Raw genomic sequence first — 23,465 nt, 5'->3', positions numbered from 1 at the left:
CTCCTCTGGTCTCCAGGTAACATTCCCCAACTCTGGTTTTCCTATGCTTTACTGTAGCACTCATTAATCTCTCTTCCCCCTCCCTAACTTCCTGCCACAATGTCAATGGCTTAGTGATATTTTCTTGACTTTGCCACTGCACTGAAGATGTTCTGGTAAATATCTGAGGCTTCAGCTGAGACCCTCCTTCCTTCCCTCCTTTCCTTCCTCCATTCCATTTTCCTTCTTTTCTTCCTTCATTCACTCTCTCCTTCTTCCCTTCTTTCCCCTTCTTTTCTTCTCTCCTTCTTTTCTTGCTTTCTTCCCTCTCTCCTTGTTCCTTCTCTTCCTCCTTTCTTCCTCTTTTCCTAGCCATAGGTGAATATCTGAACGATACACAAGAAAAGCAGGTAGTCAATGTGCCTAGAAGTTGCCCTGATCCAATGATGGACAAGGATTTCATGGACAGATGTATCAGTATTTCCACATCTCTATTGGGATGACTTTGTGTCATTTTCCTCACTGTTTACAGAAGTTTTTCTGAGGGCTTAAGCACCCACTGTCCACATATATCAGAATTGGCAAACAAACTCCACTGGCTTTCTTTCCTTTCCTTTTAACTTCTCTTCTTTTCCTTTCATGTTTACTTCCAAATAAGTCATTTGTTTCCACTGTAACCTCAACCAAGGTGCCACATATCTTTCCATACTTTACCAAAAAAATGTCATAGTACAATAGTCCATATTATGAATATCATTAGCTAATTGCAATACTTATGAGACAAATGTAATTTTAAATGTACCTCTGGATTTGCTAAATGGAGAATTTGATAAAAGGTGAAACACTCTAGACTTCATGCAATGTACTTTGCATGTTTAGTGAACACACAAATATAGTATTCAAATATCTCAGAATTAAAACTGGAATTACACCTTTTCTTCAGGATCTGTGATGCAATCTTTTATATGTGGCTAAAATTTGTCCAAATTTTTGTAGTTAATATTTTAAACAGAATGTTTTAATACCACATAAATACTCAAAAAATTGAGAATATTCAGACATGTCAATTTTTCCAGATGTTGATTTAGAAGAACTTAAGTTTTCTGATACTGGGTTCTTTACTTTCACACACTAATAGCAAACAGTGGCCTCCCCAATTAAGTCAAGTACCAGCTGAGACCAAAGTAAAACTAAAAAACCAAGATAGTGATGACAAGATACCAAATACAAGCAACTTCCTGTTGTTTTAGGAACACTTGAAAGTGGTAAGATTTACCAGCTAGTGAACTATTGTTCCCTAAAGAATGTATGATTGTTTTTATATTTTGGAAGCATTTGAATCTTATTTGATTTGTAGTTGATAAAACTACAACAAATTAATGATATGTAAAGTGACTGACAGCACAAGTTGTGGAGAGAATTGCTAAGCTTAATTCCCAGAGCTTCAACAGCATAGGCAATGGATCTATCCTATTCTTATTCATTTTCCCTACCTGTAAAGTAAGCCATATAAAGAGATATGAAAGGGCTGGGCATGGTAGTTTACCTCTATAATCCCAGTTATGTTGGAGGCAAAAGTAGGACAAATGTCATCTACTGCAAAAATACAAGACCTTATCTCAAAAAGCACTAAAAGCTAAAGGAATGGGGATTATGGTCAAAGTGGCAGAATGAAAGCACAAGGCCCTGAGTTCAAACTCCAGTATGGGGAGAGAGAGAGAGAGAGAGAGAGAAAAGAAAGAGAGTTGTGTAAGGACTAAATGAAATAATGTCTGCCATTTATTTGAAACAGTATATAGTAAATATCATTAATTCCAAAAATAAAATAATGAAAATAAAAATGAAAGGATTATAATATCTTATCCCCTTAAAGACAATGTACAAATTGGTACAGAAGAAAATTAAAAGTTATTTTTATGTTTAGCAATGACAAAAAAGACATTTTAGTAATTATACAATTTACAAAAAGTCAATAAACAAGTACAGCTTCAGAAATGCCTACTCATTTTTTCAATGCTATTTATACAACGTTACTAAGGACCTCTTAAAATAATTAAGTAGAAATAAGTTCAAAGTACATTAAATAGACATAATTAATAATTCATGTGAAGAGAGAAAAGTTTTAAATTTACAAAGCTCATTGTTTCCTTGTTTCTGCATCCCTCCTCCCCCTTTTTTGTGGCACTGTGGCTTGAACTCAGGGTTTTACACTTGTTAGTCAGGTGTTCTGCTTGAGCCAGGCTTTCAACCATTTTTGCTCTGGTTATTTTGGAGATAAGGTCTTGCTGTTTGCCCAGGCCAGCTTGGAGCACCATCCTCCTACTGTAGCTGGAAGGACAGGCATGTACCATCACACCCAGCTTTTTTGCAATGAGATGGAGCCTTGTGAATTTTTTGTAGAGTCTGGCTCTTGATCTCAGAATCCCAAATAATAGGATTACAGGTATGAGCCATCACTGCCTGGCTTGTATCCATACCCTTTTAAATATCATAATGAAACCTGTCCGTTCATTTGGGCTGCTATAACAAAATTATCACAATTTGGGTACATTATAAACCACAATAATATTTTGCACAGTTATTTAGACTGGGAAGTCCAAGATCAGGGCACTAGTAGATCTGGTGCCTGGTGAGAGACCACTCCTGGCTCATGAAATGATGCCTTTTTGCTCTGTCTTCACACAATGGAAGAGATATGCTGGCTGGCTGTGATCTACTTGATAAGGGCATTTTTCCCATTCATGCGGGCTCCACATTCACAATCTAATCACTTCTCAAATACCCCATCTCTTTACATTATCACATTGATGATTAGGCTTTAACATATGAGTTTGGGGAGGATACAAACATTCAGACCTTAGGAAAAAAATCTATTCTTTTTCATTTCATTTATTAGACATTTTCTTCTGGGACTGTATTCATTTTACTTAGTCTATAGCAGTTAATTAACTATATATAAATGACTAAAGGGAGGGACTATCTTAGAGTCACTTCCATGTTTCTTGTTTGGGCAACCAAACTAAAAGTCAATGCCAATGAGAGTATAAAGAATATAGATCTTGAGAGAAGCAAAATGCATTTCGTTTTTACTTCTTGAAGGTGAGGGGCCTTTAAAGAAAGCCAAATCAAAGAGGTCCATGTGACAGCTTGATAAAGTGTTCTAAAGTTAGGGTATAGCATTTATCAGTCCTCTTCCAGGGTGGTATAAGAAAAGTTCTAAGAGGTTCATAATCAAAAAATGTCAGAAGGCACTGAACCCTATAAATCTCTGGTAGGTCCAAATGGAATGTTAGCAATACTAAGTGCTTTGAGAAAACCTGGATTAAAATAATAGCTGCATGTGGAGTTGGGTAAATCCTATTTAACTTACAAAATAAGTTTCTGCAAAATCAGACAGATCTAGAGATTCCTTGTTTTTGTTTTTGTTTTGCTATAAGCCATGAATGCAGTTAAAACAAAAATGCTCTACTCCTGCCTATTTATCCCTTTCTCTGGAAAACACTACCAAATATTCACATTCCACAGCACTGAGTCTAGCTTTGCCTTTTAAGAGTTCCTTTTCATAAAGTCAAGACTGTGGATACCCCATCCTCAAATGTAAATTTTTTAAGTGTGATAAAAATATGTATTTTTCACAACTGAAATACAAATTTCTATAGGAGGTGTGTAGCTTTTTTATAACCTCACTATAAACAAAAGTACCATTATGGCTCATTACCTCACTGGCAGCCTGTTAGATAAGCAGGTGCAACATTGCTCTTGAGTTAGCAAGATTGAGGATTCAGCAATAGAATGGCACAGTATTCACGGTCTATGATTCTTCATAGAAATTATGCAAGCATTGCATGCTCCCTTTATAGCTGTAAAGTTATATGTATATTTCTTAGAATCATCTAATGCACACTGTCTCATACCTCTCCTTGCTGCACGTGCTGTTTCTTTACTCACAGGAAGGTGTGTTGTCTGTTGACAAAGTATAGGTCAAATATATAATGTTTATAATATCATAGTAAAAGGTCCAATTTAATTTAATAATTATATTTTAAAGAATTTTAATAAGATATTACTTAAATATGAAAATGTGATAATGGGAGGAGCCAATGAAACCTTAGAAAAATCATCATTCTGACTTTGTTTCATCAAACTTTGCCTAACTTAAATGAGACACTTTAAATTTGCTTAATGCCATTTTCCATAAATATAAGTTGAGAATGTAACAATTCAATACACATTTGGCAGAGCAATTAAGATGGTTAGTTAAAGTAAAGCAGATTTCAGAGTTAAACACAGTAGGACAATTAAGGAAAAATAGCAGCAGTGTGAAGAGACCTGTGAGAATAGTAGGGTTTCTTTATTTGTTTGCCATAGATTTTTCTTATTTTTCATTTGCATATTATCTGAGATGCAGTACTCCAAAAAGTGTTGCATAAAGGAGGCAAAGCATGTGCCTGCTTCTTGCATGTAGGTCATTTCTCAGGGTAAAAACTCAAAATCCTGCTGCCATATTTAGGTTTTCTTAGGAGGCCAGAAAATAAGTTCCATGTATCTTTAAGGTTTCTCAGGATTAATCATGTTGTTCCTCAGGGTTGTTGCAGCCTGATATTTGTCAAGTAGAACAATCAAGAAAAAGACTTCTGCACAGACGCACACTACAGGAACAGGTAAGAAAAGCCAATGGAGGAAAACAGACCAGATGGCGTGGTTAAGCAATCCTGATGCAGCAGGACATGATAAAACTAGTTCTGTAAGAACGTGGAAATTCCCACACAAACTGGTCTAGTCCAGTGGTTTAAAAGCAAATGTTCTTAATTATGGTACAAGATAACTACATTGAAATAAAGAAAAGCAGTGTTTGAGGGATACTTTTGATGAATTAATAAAAATATATCCATAACTTTCCACCCATCAGATTCTAACTTTTGACTTATATATTCTTAAGAGCCAAACATGACATTGGATGATTTTTAAATTTTTATTTATTATGTGAATAAAGCATTGAAGGTATAAAACTTAAGAAGATGTGGTAATAAAAAACACAGAATATAGGATTTGTTTGTATAAATTGAATTTTTAAAAAATCATCCACAGAGTCTGAAAGAGATATTCCTGCTTTTGCTCTTAAGATCATTTTTATCAAAGTCTTTTAAAATTACACATTTGTAAATCACAGATGAGAATAATTTAGTAATTATGTTATCATGTATGTTCTCATTTTTGCTGAGTAGACATAACTGCTGTCATAGTTCAGAATTTTCAATATTCTGAATCTTTTGAAATTTAAAATAACTTATCCTGCATTAGAAATTTAACAGATGTAACAGTAGTTACTTGAATGATTCATGGAGCAAAACAACTTTAATATATTTCCATGTATTTACATTAAATTTCTGTTCTGCTTGACATCTTTTAACAAGAGAGTAACCTGTCAACCTTTTTCACTCAATTTTGCTATAACACCACTGTCCCTTTCCTCTGATCAATGTCCAAAACTAGGTATTTCCTTTTTATTGCTTAAAATAAAATTCATTTTATCATAAAGATGAGTTTTACTGGTACCAAATTCATTTTTCATTTATGAGCAATATTTCTTAGTCGTTAAAAAATGTAAGAGCCCATTCCTAAATTTCCACATTCAAAAACATATTTTTAATACTGTTTTTAGTGAATAAATCATGAAAATTGAAGAATTTTACTTCCATACTCTAATGTCAAATGGTAAAAAAAAAAAAGACCATAATTTACTCACTGCCACTGGGAGACTTTACCACAAAGTAAAAATAAAAGTTTTGGCTGTGGTGTATCTTTTATGCAAAACCAGACTGTAAAGGGAGAAATGTGGAACTATTACAAAGATAAAAAAGAAAAAAATTGCTTCTAATGGATTTTGGATTGCCATTTGCAGTATTCTTGCTTTACATTTTCCTTCTAATATAAGTGCTACTTTCTCAATAGGACACATGAGTAACTGTGAGCACCAAGAGCAATGCTATATCCAGTAACTGCTTGACACCAGCTCCCTGACTAACAGAATTGAATTTTTGGTTTCTGATATGACTAATGTATGCTAATATGATTTAAATTGCAGAGAACTGAAAATGATTGGTTTTATGCCACTAGAAAATGATTGGTCTTAATTTCACTGGATGAATTATCCCCACATTCTAAAAATCATATACCTAAGGTGCTTATAGTTGGAACAGATTTTGCTTAAGAGGTAACTATTTCAATGTAAGGTTTTAAGCTGATATTTTCAAACACATTTGTGGTATCTCTAAGATCTAATCATTCACATTTTGCTGATTTAATGTTCGAAATGATGAATTTGCTAAATTCTATTTAGCAAAGCATTTGTCTTATTTTAATATATTCATGGCTGATGATTTCTGTCTTAAAATACCAACTTTTAAAAACAGAATACCCTTAAAATATTTGTTAAAAGGCTTGCCTAGTTTTTTTCTTTAAACAGAATTTCTCTGAACCACGTTAGTAAGAATAAAAATTGTTTTATATAAGCCTCCAATGAATTTCAGAACCTCTGTACACAGCACATCCAAGGATTTTATAATCCTACTTACAGAAAAATTTTACTTAGATTATCCACTCACAGAAAAGATTTACTTAGATTAGGCATGAACCCTTCATGCTCCAACCCAAACACAGGTCCCCCGGTTGTATTGTCTATAGATACTGAGAACAGCTGGCAACAAGCTTTTCTAATAATAACTTCTGAGTACTTGGATATCCATTGTTAAATTTCTACTTAGTCAATAAAAGAATCTATTTTTAAAACTCCCCTGTTGGGACCTCTTTAGGTTGCCCAATTTTATTAAAATAACAGCATTTCCTACATATACAACAGAAAATATACTTAGCTTCAGAACTCTTGTGAAAGGCTGTGTGTTTAGCACTACTGAGAAAACTTGTTAGAGACACCCAGGAATTTCACCATAAAAGAAATAGCTTTTAAGCTGTTTATGCAATTTTCTGGTGGGCATTTGTTCCCTCTGTATCTACTACTTGTCTTTTTCCTGTTAATATCAACTATGTGTTTCTTGAGAAATTCCTTCCTCTCCCATTCCCAGCCATGCATTTTTGGGTAGGATGGGATTCCATTATCAACTTGGAATTGACACTGAAGTGTTCAATACATTCAGAATATTTCACTCCACACCAACCTCTCTTACTTAACGCCATGGCCTAAACTACCTGATGGAAATGTGGCAACCGGATGCAGCTCACACAAGAGACATGCAGCATATATTTGCCTGGGACATTTATTTAAATTTTTTTCTCTGTATGGTACAATAAATTTAGAACACATGTTCACTTTTCTGGAAGAGGATGCAATAAGCCCTGTACTATCGCTACAAGAAGAATAGCCTTTCCGGATGAAACTGAGAAAATGCGGGACGAGAACCTGAGAGAAAGACTCATGAATCTCCCAGTAGAATTGTACATAGAGGCAAACCTGCTGCTGCACTATTCCATTATATTAATATATGCACGCATGGACTTCATTTACATAAATTATCCATACATTTAGAGTTTTGTTTATTCATGTTAATTGCAGTTTCTGTGTAACTTAAAAAAGATTATCAATTTATAAAATATTAGCTAAGGTTTTATGGTTTCCAGAAAAGTTTACTTGGTAACAATACCCATCTTATTGCTTTGAGGAAATAAGTAAATACATTTTAATATATATGTTTTCTCATATAAGTGCTATTAGCCCTTTTTATTACTGATGAATATAAGTTTTATTTTCTATTCTATCCACAAACTCCTAAAATACTAAGAAATTATGTTGAATTATTCACAAGAACTTAAACCCCCAGACATGCCAGTCTCAAATTATTGGGTGTGCTAAAGAACTTTGTATGATGAGATGCAAATAAGGAAGCAATTAAGTTATTATTCATTTGTACTAATGAGCTTGTTATTCAGGCCTATTTCTCAAGTAAAAGAAAATAAGTCCTTATCTGTGAGAAAGGATGACTGAAAGGATAGAATCATAAGTACCAGTCACAATTACAAGGTCCAATGGGTGGGGGCATTGCTATTGATGACAGCAATGCCTGTGTCAAAATCAAATGACTATTTACATCATATATAGGAAAAAACTCATGAGGGTCAGACTTGCATTTTTCTAAGTCAATGTATCTGGCACATGATTTTATATTTTATCAGTATTTTAAGAGTTCTTTGTCATTGTTCACTCAAGCATATCTTCCTCTTTAAACATTTACGTATATAACTTTTAAATTTTTCCTTAAATATTTTGGAGAAAATCTTTGCTAGCTATACATCAGACAAGGGACTGATAACCAGAATATACATGGAGCTCAAAAAGCTGAACTTCCCAAAAATCAATGACCCAATAAAGAAGTAGGCAACTGAACTAAATAGAACTTTTTCAAAGGAAGAAGTCCAAATGGCCAAAAAACACATGAAAAAAATGCTCACCATCCCTGGCCATAAAGGAAATTAATATCAAAACTGCACTAAGATTCCACTTTACTTGTGTTAGAATAACATCAAATGTTGGTGAGGATGTGGGGAAAATGGAACCCTAATACATTGTTGGTTGGAATGTAAGCTAGTGTAACCACTATGGAAAACAATATGGAGACTCCTTTAAAAAACTAGAAATAGATCTGCTGTATGATCTCAGCAATTCCACTCCTAGGGATATACCAAAAGGGATGTGAGTCAGGTTACTACAAAGGCACCTGCACACCCATGTTTATTGCAACATTATTCACAATAGCCAAGCTATGGAAACAGCCAAGATGCCCCACTACTGACAATTGGATTAAGAAAGTGTGATATTTTTTACACAATGGAATTTTACTCAGCCACAATGAAGAATGAAATTTTGTCATTTGCAGGTAAATGGATGGAACTAGAGAATATCATCTTAAGTGAAGTTAGGCTCAGAAGGCCAAAAGCCACATATTCTCAAATGCGGATTATAGACCTAAAACAAATGCAGCAATATTATGGCACATAGGTCACACTAAGGGGAGACTGTGCAAGGGAGGAATAGGGCAAGGGAAAGAAACCAAAAACTTGAATGTGGTTGATGTGGTCACTGTACAGGAATGAATACAAAAATCTTAAACTGCCCTGAGCCACCATGGAAAAATGGACTAATGAGTAGTGAAGAGAGCTGAAAGAGATGAACCAGTTGGGGTTGTAATACATATATGCATGTTAACTGCACAAGGAAACTCTCAGTGTAGCTATCTTTACCTTAAAGTAGCAAATATGTCATGTTTCTTTTCTTATCTTTTATGTTTTTTCTTTTACAAAATCGTAGGACAGGAAGGTGCAACAGGTTCTTCCCAGGGATGAGGGTAAGGAAGTGGAGGGTTTGGCATTGGTGGGAGGGCAGAGGTGGTGAGGAAAGGGGTAGGAGGATGAATATGGTGCAAATAATGTATACACATGTATGTAAATGCAAAATAATACCTGTTGAATCAGTGGAAGGGAGATGAAAGAGAGAAGTGGAAGGGGTGTATTCAAGTATTGTATATTTAATACACTATAAGAACCTTTGTAAATGCTACAATGTACCCACACTCAATACAACAATAAAAACAATTCATTTTTCTCAGGCATGCTTTGTTTGCCCGAATCACTGTCTACTGTCATCAAAGCATCCCTTTTCTTTATGAGGCCTTGAAATATCTCTGCAAATTACAGATAACCTCTCTCAAACTATTCCCGTACACCCACCCACTCCCAATACACACATACATTTCTTTGACTCCATTAATCTAATGTTCCATAAAACTAGGACTATTCAATTTGCTGATGGACATGCTGCTTGGTGTTCATATGATTGCCTTTGTGCGGAACAAATATGTATCATTCATTTGTTTATATACTTAGCAAACATTATCCTCTACTGCAGGCAATGTTTTTGGCATTGCAGATGGAACTACAAATAAGAAAGTTCAAATAGTTTACAGCAATTCATCAGTTTATAATATATGGAACCTTTATGAAGAGGCTTTGATGTGTTATCAAAAACAAGGTCCTGAGATGCTTGAACTGCAGTGATAATATTTGTATTTCATTTGTATCCTTGTAGCAAAACTTAGAACTCTGTATTGGTAAAGTATTGGAAATGACAGGATCTAAAGAAAAGTTGACAGAAGAAATCTTACATAGAAAACATCTTGATGTTGTTTCATGGGAGGCATGCTTTGTAACTTGAACTCTAGGCAGAAAGTTCTAATGTGAGAATTGTTCCTATAGGAAAGTGACCCAAGTTGTCTTATCCTCCCTAAAGAAAGGGTGTAGGAAGTTGAATATGGTGAAAATATTATGTATACATGCATGTAAATGGAAAAATGAGAAACTATTGAAACTATTGCATCAATGGGGGAGAGAGTGGATAAAGGAGAATAATGGAAGGGGTGAATTCAACTATGATATATTGTAAGAACTTTTGTAAATGCCACAATGTACTCCCAGTACAACAGTAATAAAAATTATGAAAACAAAATCTTAAGGATGGAGAAGCCAAAGAAAAAATGCTTCCATGTTAGATACAAATGGCATGTAAGTAATTTATCCAACTTAGTGGATCATATTGTTCACCTGAGATGTTTGTAAATGACATTCAACAAGTTCTTTACTTTTTTTTTATGTTAGGATATATTTGTTGTACAGGGTGGATTCATTGTGACAACTCTGAATAAGCTTACATTGTACATTGGTTAGATAACTCCCACTCTCTCCCCCACTTCAATACCCTCTTTTCCTACTTAAAGCAATTGCAAGAGGTTTCATTGTTCTATTTTGTTTAAGTATATGAAGTGCATCAACCATATTCTCTCACCTTAATCTCCTTAACCACCCCCTTAATAATCTTAATCTTTATGAATAAACTGGTTGAGGAAATATTATATTGGAAAAATCACGGTAAGATTAATTGGGTAACAGATGGCTATCTCCATTGTTTTAGTCAAGTTATCAGTTTGAAGTTCATCTTTAAAAGTAGAAGTTGTAATTTTCAAGATTCTCCTACCTCTTAACTTTTCGTAGCTTCATTTCAAAAATCAAAGTATAATCACATTCCATCCTGTGCACCTAAAGTTATAATTAATTTTTCTAGATGAAAAAATCTAAGACACTGAGTTTTGCCTTTTAGGCAACATTTAATTGTATAATTGAAATATCTCAGGTAGAAATAAACTCAGCCCTTTTCCTCAATGTATTTGAAAATGTACCCATAAGCATCCCTATTATGCTTTCTGGACTCATAGACCTTTTCTAATTATGTTCCTTCTGTAATTTTGTTCTGTGCTCTGTTTCAATTGATTGTGTTTTTCACACTCTCATATCAAGTTCCTGAAAACACACAAATATTCCCAATTTCCAGTATGTTTCTATAACTATTCTGCATTAATATTTACTTATTATGTCTCTCTGTGCTCTTACACTATTTACCCTATTGTATTTTATCTGTCATATTTCCATTTGTTTCTGAATTTCTTAAAGTGAAAATACCAATAGGTATTTTTACCTATTGTAAAAATTTAAAAATAGGTAAATTTGTACCTATTTCACATTTTTTATTGAACTTTCACAGGGTTTTGTTTTTCTTTCTATGATAAAACCCATCATGCTTTCTTTGAACCCTAGGTTCAATAGTTCCCTCTGAAGTTCTTGAGAACAATCTAATATTCACAAACTTGATAAATAAAACAATGCAAATAAATTTCACCATTCCTATTGCCAAATTAAGCAAATTCTTTGCATATAATAGTCACTCAATACTGCATTTTCTGTAGAATAAATTCATAAGTGATAGTCTATATAAATTTTAGTATCATATCTCCTCCTTTGTATTTTTCTATTGTTAAGTGTCATTCTTTCTTAATTATCATTTGTTTAACTATTCTTATTTTCCAGATACCTTGACCTTTATTTCTTTTGATTCCATAATTTCAAAATAACTTGTTCTCAACTGAAAAATAGAAATCTATTTACAATGGATTTAATTTCAAATTGTTAATTATTAACTGGATATTGTAATTTTGTTAAGCAGATGTTAGAATATAATTTGAATGCTGATGATAAGAAAGAAATTATTTTCTTAATTTCCTCAGGTAAATGGACCTAATATTCACTTTCAGATTATGCAATATATAAAACATTTTTAAAATGCTTTCCACAGTGAAGGCACCCAACAAGTGGTAGCTATAGTCATTGAGTGAATTCATTTTTCATATTCTAGACAAAAAAAGAGTCACCATTTCTCAATTCAGAATATTTTTTGAGTATAAAATGATACCTAGAAATAGAGACATTAGAAAAGTGTTTCATTAAATAATCAGGTTTTGTAATATAATCTATACCAAAGGCATGAAATGCTTCAAAATGAAGGTTACATTTGTTCCTTTTTCAACATCTTAGTAAGCATTCATCACGTTATTTCATTTATACACACTAAGCATTATTTCTTCTCATATATGGTAAGGTATCCATATTGTGATGCATCCCTTTTCTTATAGATACAAAGACCAAAAGCCAGTTTTATATTCTAGATGTTAAAATCCATGGCACAATTTTTGGATGATTTTTTACTAAATTGTGAATCCTGAACAATAAAGAAAAAGTGAAAGTTAAATTTCCTCTTATTAAAAGTGATAGCATCCTCCTGAAGCACCTGTTATTGTCCAGCTGAAGGCTTTCTGTTGGTGCCCATGAGGGATAGGTGAGAATAATTTTGAAGCAGGCTCCATGTGTCACCCAGATTTTCCAGGAAGCTTGAGCTACAGTTGCTCTTGGAAGTTAATGGCTTGGTGACACCCTTTTATGATTTTCTTAACTTCCTTATTGTACTTCCCAGATAATTTTTTTTGAATTAGAATACTGTTTTATGGTCTGTTTTTAAGGGGAACTCAGGCCAAGATTATTGATCCCAGTGTGTGTGTATATAATAATTTCTGTGCAGCAATGAAATGGCCATGTTGAAATTAGATAATAAGACTTCATGATGACATTACTTCATAAACAAAAGTTAAAGAATTTCCTTCTTAGATTTAATGCAGATTGTTAGATTGGATCATATACCTTTTGTACTCAGATTTTCCTTACATGATTTATGACATACTCCAAGTACATTGGACATCTGTCCACGTATTTTTCCCTTTGGCCACAATACCACTCTAGAAAGGGCTACAAATTCCTGCTAAGACAATAGCATCACAACAGTTATCCTCACTTAATCATCTGCTCTCCATTCTTCTCTTCTTCAGACAGAACATCTAATGTCACTTTTTCAAAGTCTCTATTGGTTTTCTGTCACACATAGACTTGAATACAACTGTTTTTCCTGAGATTGAAATGGTTTAAGTGAGCTGCTCCTTGCTAATTTTGGAAATTTCATCTTGCACCTTCTCTCTTGCTTACCAATTACATATTAGCCACTTCATCTTTTCAGGCTATTTTTCAAGTGTATCATGCTTGCCCCTGCCTAAGAACATTCAGTGCAGTGATTTCCTCTTCCTTGAATGTTCTATCGTCTTATCTTAGCACACCTAGTCTGTCTTACAATGCAGATTGCCATTTCAATGCTGCCTACTAAAACAAGAGGAAGATTGTCCCTGATCTCTGAATTTAAGGTGTGCATCAAGTCACTCTAATACATCATACCCTTGTGTTGCCCTACATATAATTTGTTACCATCAGATAACTTTCTTATTATTTATCTAATATATTTAGTTTCTCTATCCCCAACCAGAACATCCCTCCACAAATTCTGAAAAATGGTCTGTCTCCTGTATCACTGTTTTTCCACATTTCAAACCATGAACAAATTAATGAAAAAAATCAGTAAATATGTATGGGAGTAAAATGAAAACAATTTAAAACTGTTACACTTTGCATAAATATAGCTATTTTTGCAGTATATTTTATGTGTTGAAGATATAATAAAATGTGAGAACTGAAATGTTAACATCTTTCAGTGGGAATAGTTAAAAATATCTCAGGTTTAAGTAGCACATAGTGTAACAAAGACCCTTGCTGAGACCGTGCTTTTCAGAATACTAATTGTATCTTTGATTTGGATAAATGTGTTTAGTGGAGTCTCCAGCTTGTTTCTGAAGGAAATATTTTTGAAAAGTAGAGAATCTATAAAAACAATTAGATACAACTGCTGTAACCAATTGCTTTAAATCATAAAGGTTATCTAAAATCCTTTAGGAAAATTTATATTCCTAAACAACAAAAAGCTTCAAAACATCCCCTTTTACATTTACAATACCATAAGGCAGATTTTGTTTGATTTGAAAACTCATAGAGGCCATTCCTCTACTTAATAATAGTATTCAGGTTACAAAGGCATCAACTCACATACAGGAATTCTCAAAATACTCACCAAGTAGTCCTGTGTCAATTAGCATTTTATGGATGACGTGAACAAGTTTCAGTAGCTGACAAGTCAAATTATTCTTCCATATAGATGCAAATGTGTTGACATTGTAATTAGCAAGGTTCAGATACAGGACATTGTCCAAACAAGCACTCAGAAAGTATTTACAGAATGTCCCTCTCTTGCAAGGAAATCCCAGTTTGGAGTATAGTGTGCAGCTAATGACAAAATAACTCTCAGCAAATTATAGATTGGAAGTATAGTCCTGGCATACAATGAAATGAAACAAGCCATTGTTAGACATTTCCAATTTAGAATAGAATTTATCCAGAACAAGCAATAATATAAATAAAAATACCTGAAAAGTATTCAGACCATTAGCAGTAATGATCAGCAATATTTTCATTCCATTACTGAATTTAAGTTCTAGTTTGTGAAATTCAAAGCACAATTGGGTAGCTGAGGCTAGTGTTATTTGTAGCATGTTATTCACATATCACATGCTTTTGCAATGACCACACTAATGTGAGAGCAAGAGAAGTGTGTGATTAAAGCAGGAATCAGCCTTAACAATTAGAGTTTATGATGGTTTTGATTCAAAATTATACATCATCTATAAATTTCACCAGGTCAGATTACTTGTAACTATTTTCCATTTCCCTCTTTTGACACAGCCTTAACTGCATGAGTCATGTTTTTACTCTCAGGCTTCCTTTTGTTACTCCAACTCCATTCAGGGATAAACCGAATCAAACTCTCAATGAAATCCTGGATGATCCATGTTTCTTTCAACATCATATACACTATTCTACCCTTTGCATAATAAATGTATTCCACATGAGATCTCAGTTATGATTTGTCAGATAAACAGACAAATAAGTTAATGACTGAAACAGATGTATCAAAACCCCTGGCATCAAGAAATCAAAGATAAAGATATGAAGCCTTATCAGATAATTACTATAGTTATGTTTTATTAAATCAAGGATATCATTAATTTTTAGGTATAATATTTTAATCTCACTAAGAAAGAAAAATAAATAATAGTGACAGATATTGATAGTAAAGTTTCATATGTATTTAATGTAAAAACTGTATATTAGCCCTCATATTAGCGCTTTTGCCTGGGAGGCAAAAGTAGTCAGAAAAATCAACCCTACTTTCCCATGCTGTACCTAAGATGCATAGGGTATTCACAGTCCAGAGTAAACCAGAGAATAATTCCTTTGATTACAGCACAAATAATGCTCTTCATTGTAAACATCTTCACCGCCACATCAGGAATGAAAAAAGTGTGTGGGGGGAGGTTCCATATATATTCTGTTTGATGACCACATCTAATGTTATGAGATCTCTTCATTTATTCCCTTAATGTATTATTTATTCATTTAAAAACTATTTATACATCGTATGCCACTACTCTCCAAGGGATAGTGATACAACGGTTTAGGGTTTAAGGAAATACCATTTTTGTCCATGCTGTTATACATACATATAGTAAGGTGTAAACCACACTTTATTTTTGCCAAAGAGAAAGAAAACCAACCCAGAGAAAAATAACAAGATAATTGTTATAAGTCAGAGAGGTTTTATTCCACAAATTATAAATTTCTAGCTAAAGCATTTTGAAGTACCCATAAAAGTCTAAATTTGAAAAAAATATATTTTATATGCTACATTAATTTTTATCAGATTCAGTATTTTGATATTGAAAACTGACACCATTTCTCAAACACCTTTCACATAGACCATCTCATTTAATTTTGATAATTTTGTATTGTAGACAGAGGAGTTTTTATTTTTTTTGGGGGGGTGAGACTAGTGGGCTTGAACTCAGGGCTTCACACTTGCAAAGCAGGCACTCTACTGTGTGAACCACATCTCTGATCAATTGTGCTATGGTTATTTTGGAGACTGAATCTCCAGAACTTTTTTCTTGGGCTGGACTGGTCTTGAACCCAGCCCAGCTTCCTCTCAACCTCAGCTTCCCAAATAGCTAGGATTGGAGGAAATTTTATTCTTATTTTTACTATTGAGGGAAATCATATTGAAAAGAAAAGCCATTTATGCGATCATAAATGTCAATGTCAGGATTCCTTTCAGCCTTTTATATCATATTAAATTATCCTTTTTTTCTCTTTTTATTTATTTATTTATTTATTCTTTTATTCATATGCACATACAATGTTTGGGTCATTTCTCCCCCCTTTCTCCTGTCCCCTTCTTTACCCTCCCCACCCCTTCTCTTTGCCCCCCACCCCCTCGCTACCAGGTGGAAACTATTTTGTCCTTATCTCTAATTTTGTTGAAGAGAGAGTATAAGCAATAATAGGAAGGACCAAGGGGTTTTGCTAGTTGAGATAAGGATAGCTGTACAAGGAGTTGACTTGCATTGCTTTCCTGTACATGTGTGTTACCTTCTAAATTAATTCTTCTCAAACTAACCTTTTCTCTAGTTCCTGGTCCCCTTCTCCTATTGGCCTCTGTCACCTTAAAGTATCTGCATTAGTTTCTCTGCATTGAGGGCAACAAATACTGTCTAGCTTCTTGGGTGTTTTACATATCCTCATACCTTCCTTGTGTGCTCTCACTTTATCATGTGATCAAAGTCCGTTCCCCTTGTTGTGTTTACCCTTGATCTAATGTCCACATATGAGGGAGAGCATACTATTTTTGGTCTTTTGGGCCAGGCTAACCTCACTCATGATCCTTGCTTCCCATGATTCACAAGTTAGAAACCTGATAAAGTTTTCTTAGTTTACATGATGATGAAAAGAGAAATAAAAATAGTTTCACCCACTTATTTATCATTCTTAAATACTGCTTACTTAGACCTATTTCCTTTCCTCAAAGAGATCACAATGATTTTTCAAATATAATAAATCTTAATAGAAGAGAGGAGAAACATGTTAACCTCTCATCTTGCAGATGGATAAGTTGGCATAACCTATTCAAGGACAATCCGTCTTTCTAAGACAAGCTGTGGAGCCATGAATTTCAGTGCTGTTGTCTCAGCTAGGTCCTCTCTATCTCTTTCAGTTCTGTTTTATGTACTGAGGGGCTATAGCCTGATTTTCTATTTACTAGTTTCATACAAAATCAATATTTATTTTATATAGCACCTTGTACTTCAAAAGATTCAAGGTAAATCAATATGTAGGATTCACTTCATCAGAGTAATTAGATAGCCACACCAACTTTGCAGTTACTGCAGATTTGAAAGTTATGTGGCATTCAAACCAAAGGAAAAGTCACTTACTTTATTCAAATACTTTCCTATAAGTTGATTTTATTGATGCTAAAGCCCAGAAAATAAAAGAAAATCGGAGCTGCTAAAAAGATCTCAATTTTGAGTTTTATTTCTTAATGTGATTCTAGGTAAACAGAAAATAAAAAAGAATGAAAGAAAAAAAATATCAAATATTAACCTAAAATTAGTTTACTCAAGTAATATCAAAAGGTTGTTTATAGCAAAGTTGTGAAATAGGATGCCAGTTTTCATTTAGTTCTTTGAAAGTAGAACTGTGACAATATAATTTGTTAATCCTAATCTTTTACCTTGTCAAAAGAACTAAGGAGTAATTGATGCATTTAGCAAATAATACTTCTGAGAACAGATTAGATATCATAATAACAAAAAATTGTAGTGAGAGAATTACTAAGGCAATTGTTTCTTTGGCCTGAGAAAGGAAACACACTAAGAATATCACTGAACATGTCAGCTGATACTCTTGGGGAGACAGAGCCAGCCTTCAACTGCTCCATATTTTCCTGAACAAATCACCACACAATCCCACACTCATTTGTACTTGTTTGTTGCTCAACCTAGAAAGGTTTGTATTTAACTGGGTCTGTGATAACAAAAGAATTAAAGCTATAGTTTAAACTCAGAACCAAACATGCTTTTATCCCTGCTACTCTCGACTTCAATGGCAGTAACATTTTTAGATTTCAAGTATGAGTGAGACCATGTAGCACTTGTCTTTCTGTGCCTGGCTTATTTCAATTAACAAAATGAAGTATCTCTAGCTCCATGTTGTCACAAATGACATAACTTCATTCTTTTCTATGACTGAATAGTATTTCATTGTGTATACTCACTACATTTCCTTTATCTGTTCATTTGTCAGTTGATGGATGATTTACTTTGTTTCCATTTCTTGGCTACTGTAAATAATAATACAATGAATATGGGAGTACCAAAGACTCTTCAACATTCAGATTTCGTTTCCTTTGCTGTTATACCCAGCAGTGAAATTGCAGGATCTTATAGTAGCTCTATTTTTAATTTTTGAAAAACCTTTATACTGTTTTCTAAAACATCTGTACTAATTTACATTCCACAAGTAGTGTGAGTTTTGTGGTAGCCCAGCTGGTCTCACTCAAGATGCCTCTGCCTCAGCATCCTAAGTGTTGGAATTACAGGCATGAGCCTTCAATTGTGGCTCTAGCTTAAGTATTTTTAATGATAGCCATTCTTACCAGGATGAGGTGACATTTCATTGGGGTCTTGATTTTTCTGTATATGGCCATTTGGATGTCCTCTTTTGAAAATTGTCTGTTTATTCCAAAATTCATTTTTTAATTGGTTAGTTTTAGGGTTTTGCTATTGGGTTTTTTGGGGAAAGGGAGGGATAGTGAGAGGTTAATCAGTGAATACTTAGTTATAGATAGAAAATGATGGTATTACACTGCACAGAAGGGAAAATATAAATAATGTTCTGTCACCAAAAAAGCTGTAAGAAAAGATTTGAAATGTTTTAACCAAAATAAATGTTAAATGCTTGAGAAGACAGATATGTGTAACCTGATTTAAACCTTATGCAATGTATACATGTATCAAAATATCACATAGTATCTCATAAATATTTTATTGGTTTTGAACATTAATTTAAATAAATTTAATTTTGAAGAGAACCAAATGTATCACATTCCCAGGCACTCATCAAAACTCTTGCAGTGACATCACTATACTCAAAAGTATATAATAAGCTAGAATATAAGGCAGATACAAAATATTTATTAAAATTCTAGATCAAAATACTTTTATCTGTGTTTAGTTACTGATTAGTTAAGATAACCACTGTTATCCATAGAACATATCTTGTATCACCCGTACCTAACTTTCAGCAATGTATTCCATAAGTTTTTTTTGTTGTTGTTGTTTTGCAATACTTGGGTTAGAAATCACGGCTTACACCTTGAGCCACTTTGCCAGCCCTTTTTTATGATGAGTTTTTTCAACATAGGGTCTTGCAAACTATTTGCTCAGGCTGGCTTCAAATTGCAATCTTCCCGATCTCTGCCTCCTAAATACCTAGAATTAAAGACCTGAGCCACCGGCACCAGCTCCATGGAATTGATGGTTGTGTAGTTCTATTTTTGAGCTCAAGATATTAATTTAGAGACATGGGAGTAAAAGTGAAATAGCAAATTTTAAAGCAATATGTTCCTCTAGGTAGTAAAATGCCAAACAGATAATGATAACTACAGGGGAATCTTTTAACATTTACTGTGGGATGGAAAGTGGCAGGTGAATTTCAATGTAGATAAGAAATATTTTTTAGATAACCTAAACTAAATTTAACACAAAAAAAATCTGAGCTTTCCACTATAACTTAGGAGAAAATCCTGAATATTATAAACTAATTAGACTATTTCTATCTGATAAAATATTTAAATGTTATGAAGTCCCAAAAAATCTGAATAAAGTGAAGATGGTATGGGTTCCAGATTCTAAAAAGGAGGAAAAAGAGTATACTACAAAAATGTGCTGAGAGTAGTTTCACGTCACCAAAAAATGTGTAAAATACTTTGTCATAGGTAGCAAATAAAAGTTTATTTTTAATGCTGAGAAAAGCTAAAAAGTATACATAGGTTTAGGAAGGTTTCTGATAAATATGTAAATAATGAAAAGATTCTCTCATTCAGAAAAATAAAGTATCCATGGGTCAAGCAATAGGCCAAATTATGCACAATGTATTAGTAGGAACAAGAAAATAAGCAGTTAATCACCCATCCAAGTTTATACATGAAATAACAGATCAGTCAATGCATAAAATTGTGCCTATGCATGTGTGCATTTCTGTGTGTGTGTGTGTGTGTGTGTGACTGTGTCTGTGTCTGTGTGTGGAGGAGAGTGTTAAAGCCAAAAACAGACTCGTCTCACTGAAGAATGGAGTCTAGACGAATATTTAGGAGTAAGGCAAAAGAGTAAGAAAAAATAAAGGAGTATAGTTTCAAAAGCCAGGAAATGAAAGATGTTATGACACATAAGGGAAATGCGACTTTGTCACAAGGTCTGCAACACTAAGTCCCAGATATGCAGAATAATAAATGAGACTATGGACATTAAACAGGCACACCATTTGTCATATTATGAATTCAAGCTTTACCTGATGGGAAATGAGGGAACTTTTAAAGAACAAGGAATGTTCTTTCTTTAAAGACATAATTTCACTTCTGCTTAGCTACTGATTTGGGAGTGAAACTAACTGAGTTAAAGAAAGGATTTTAAAGTGAAGGAATGTGGTCATTTCTATGGGGGACTTCAATATTTATTTCTTCCCCTTCTTCCAAGCTTTTTTCATGAGGTTTAAAGATGAAATCAGGTCACTCTATGCCAAAAGAGCACTGTGCAGTTCAAATTTGTTTACTAGGAGCATCGCATGCTAAAATATTCCCCTTTCTCTTTTACTTTCTTCTGCTCAAACTGGAATGGAAAAAAGATAAAGGTTAGTTCGTTGTGACTGATCATTTTTTTCTCTCCATCTTCATTTTTTTTGGTTCATCTCCCTTCTTATTCTCTTTCCTTCCTCTTCCATTTAATAGGCTCTCTTATAACTGGAAGATCTCTGTGTTACCCATGTTCTGTTTCCATAAGCAAGCTATGGAAACAGCCAAGATGCCCCACAGCCAAGATGCCCCGCTACCAACAAATGGAGTAAGAAAATGTGGTATTTATACACAATGGAATTTTATTCATCCACAAAGAAGAATGAAATTTTGTCATTTACAAGTAAATGGATGGAAATGGCGAACATCATCTTAAGTGAAGTTAGCCAGGCTCAGAAGGCCAAAAATTGCATGCTGTCCCTGATACACAGAATATACCTAAAACAAATGCAGTAATATTATTGGACATGGGTCAAACACTAAGGGGAGGATGTGCATGGGAGAAATAGGCAAAAGGAAGTAAATCTAAAACTTGAATGTGATTAATGTCCTCACTATATAGGAGCAAATATAGTAATCTTAAACTGGCAGACACCACTATGGAAAGGGAACCAGGAGGTAGTGAAGAGGTCTGGTAGAGATGAACCAATGTGGGCTGTAATACACTTGTGTATGGAAACAACACTAAGAATCTTTCTGTATAGTTATCTTTATCTCAAACTAGCAGAAATGCTATATCTTTATTACTATCTCTTATGTATCCCCAAAAATGTATATACACATGAATAAATTTAAAAGCAATAAAATAAAAAATCCCTATATTAAAAACTTTTCATTTAATGTGAAATGACTGACTTTTATATGTGAGTTTCAAAATTACCATCACTAAAAAAATTAGAACCTCCCTATTATACCATAATATTTTAATAAAAGAAAATAAAACTTTCAAATTTGTATAAGCAGGATAATTGAACCTACATAAAAGAAATTTAGACACCAAAAGTGTTGAAAGAATACAACATAATTTAACAATAGTTTTTCTAGGTAGCAAAATAATACATGAGCCTTTGATACAGGAAGTTCTCACTTTGAACATTTCAAATATGCATAAATTTCAATTAATATGCTTCAATTAAATAAAAAGAATTCCCCAGCAATGTGGATCAAATTTCAATTCCAATGTTGTATTAACTATAAGTACATAAAATACTCAATCCATAGCTGCTACATAAATAACAGAGGCACATTCTCATCAGCAACCAACTGCATCATTTCCATAGAAATCTGTAGGTGACTGTTCACTGTACCTGTTATTGAGTTCATGCTCAGACAGCGACTCACAGAGTTGTCCAATTTCTTCATCTCCCTGTGATTGACTCATGTGACAATTTTCAAAGATGGATAATTGAAATTTGTCTGAATTTTAGAAACCTCAATCTTTCTAAATGAGGCTTTATATTCATTGACTATCATCTCTCCATTTTCTTTACCTCTCATCATTTAGTAACCACCATTCTACTCCATTTTGTGAATTTGATTGTTTTTGTTCTCATATACAAATGAAAGCATTAAAGTATTTTTGTTTTTGTGTTTGGGTTATGTCACTTGGCATAATGTCCTACAACTCTATCCATTTTGTCACAAATGACAGAATTTTAAAGGCTGAACAGTATTCCATTCTGTATATATGCCACATTCTCTTTAACCATTCATTCTTTTTTGACATTTAGATTAAAGAGGAAATTTGGGCAACAAATATGAAATGTCAACAAATAAAATTGATAATCCTGGAAGTGAAATTCACACAAAAAAAGGAAAAAAAATGGGCTCATAGAAGAAAGAGCTGACTGTAATAATAACACAGTTGCCATTTGAGATACTCAGCTACATAAGCAGTAAAGTTGGACAAGGAAAATGGTGTGACTAAAAAGGAATGAAGATGTGCCAGAGGAAGAGATGCCAGCCAAAGCAGTAACCTTAAAAGAACTCTTGGCTATATTTCATGGCACTGGCAGTATAAAGTACTGATCTACAATCAAAAGGACCTTACAATTTACCAATGCAGAGAAAAGATCTCATTCCATATTTTATGCTGCATAAGGAAAGGGCAATAATGTCCAAACTAACTATAGTACATTTTGAACAAAACAAATAAAATGCATTAGTTCTCATTGTTTCATATGATTTCAATTATAAGCTTTCTACTTGGGTTCCTTTCACTACAGTTATAACAACTGACAATAAGAGGAATGTTATATCACAGAAAAATCACAATTTGTCTATTGATAGCTAAAATCACTTTCTAAAGTTTGTTTTTAGGGCTTGCTACTTTCTGAAGTCAGGACACATTTTATTTTTCAAAGTTTCTTTAGTTTATTTAATATGTAATCTGGTACCTATTATATATGTTTCTATTCTA

At 33.6% G+C, this 23,465-nt stretch overlaps 1 long non-coding RNA gene across 1 annotated transcript in view; it reads left to right on the top strand.

Annotated features, from left to right (window-relative positions):
- Window positions 1-23,465, top strand: part of LOC141416458 (uncharacterized) — a 107,774-nt gene that overhangs the window by 64,867 nt on the left and 19,442 nt on the right. Inside the window, exon 2 of the long non-coding RNA XR_012441181.1 lies at window positions 4,564-4,640. This is a non-coding gene — a long non-coding RNA (uncharacterized lncRNA). The remainder of the gene's footprint in view (window positions 1-4,563; window positions 4,641-23,465) is intronic.

The sequence above is a fragment of the Castor canadensis genome, chromosome 14, assembly GCF_047511655.1.
Source record: "Castor canadensis chromosome 14, mCasCan1.hap1v2, whole genome shotgun sequence".
Taxonomy (NCBI): Eukaryota; Metazoa; Chordata; class Mammalia; order Rodentia; family Castoridae; genus Castor; species Castor canadensis.
Note: the sequence above shows the minus strand (reverse complement) of the source record. Positions and strands in the feature narration are given on the sequence as shown.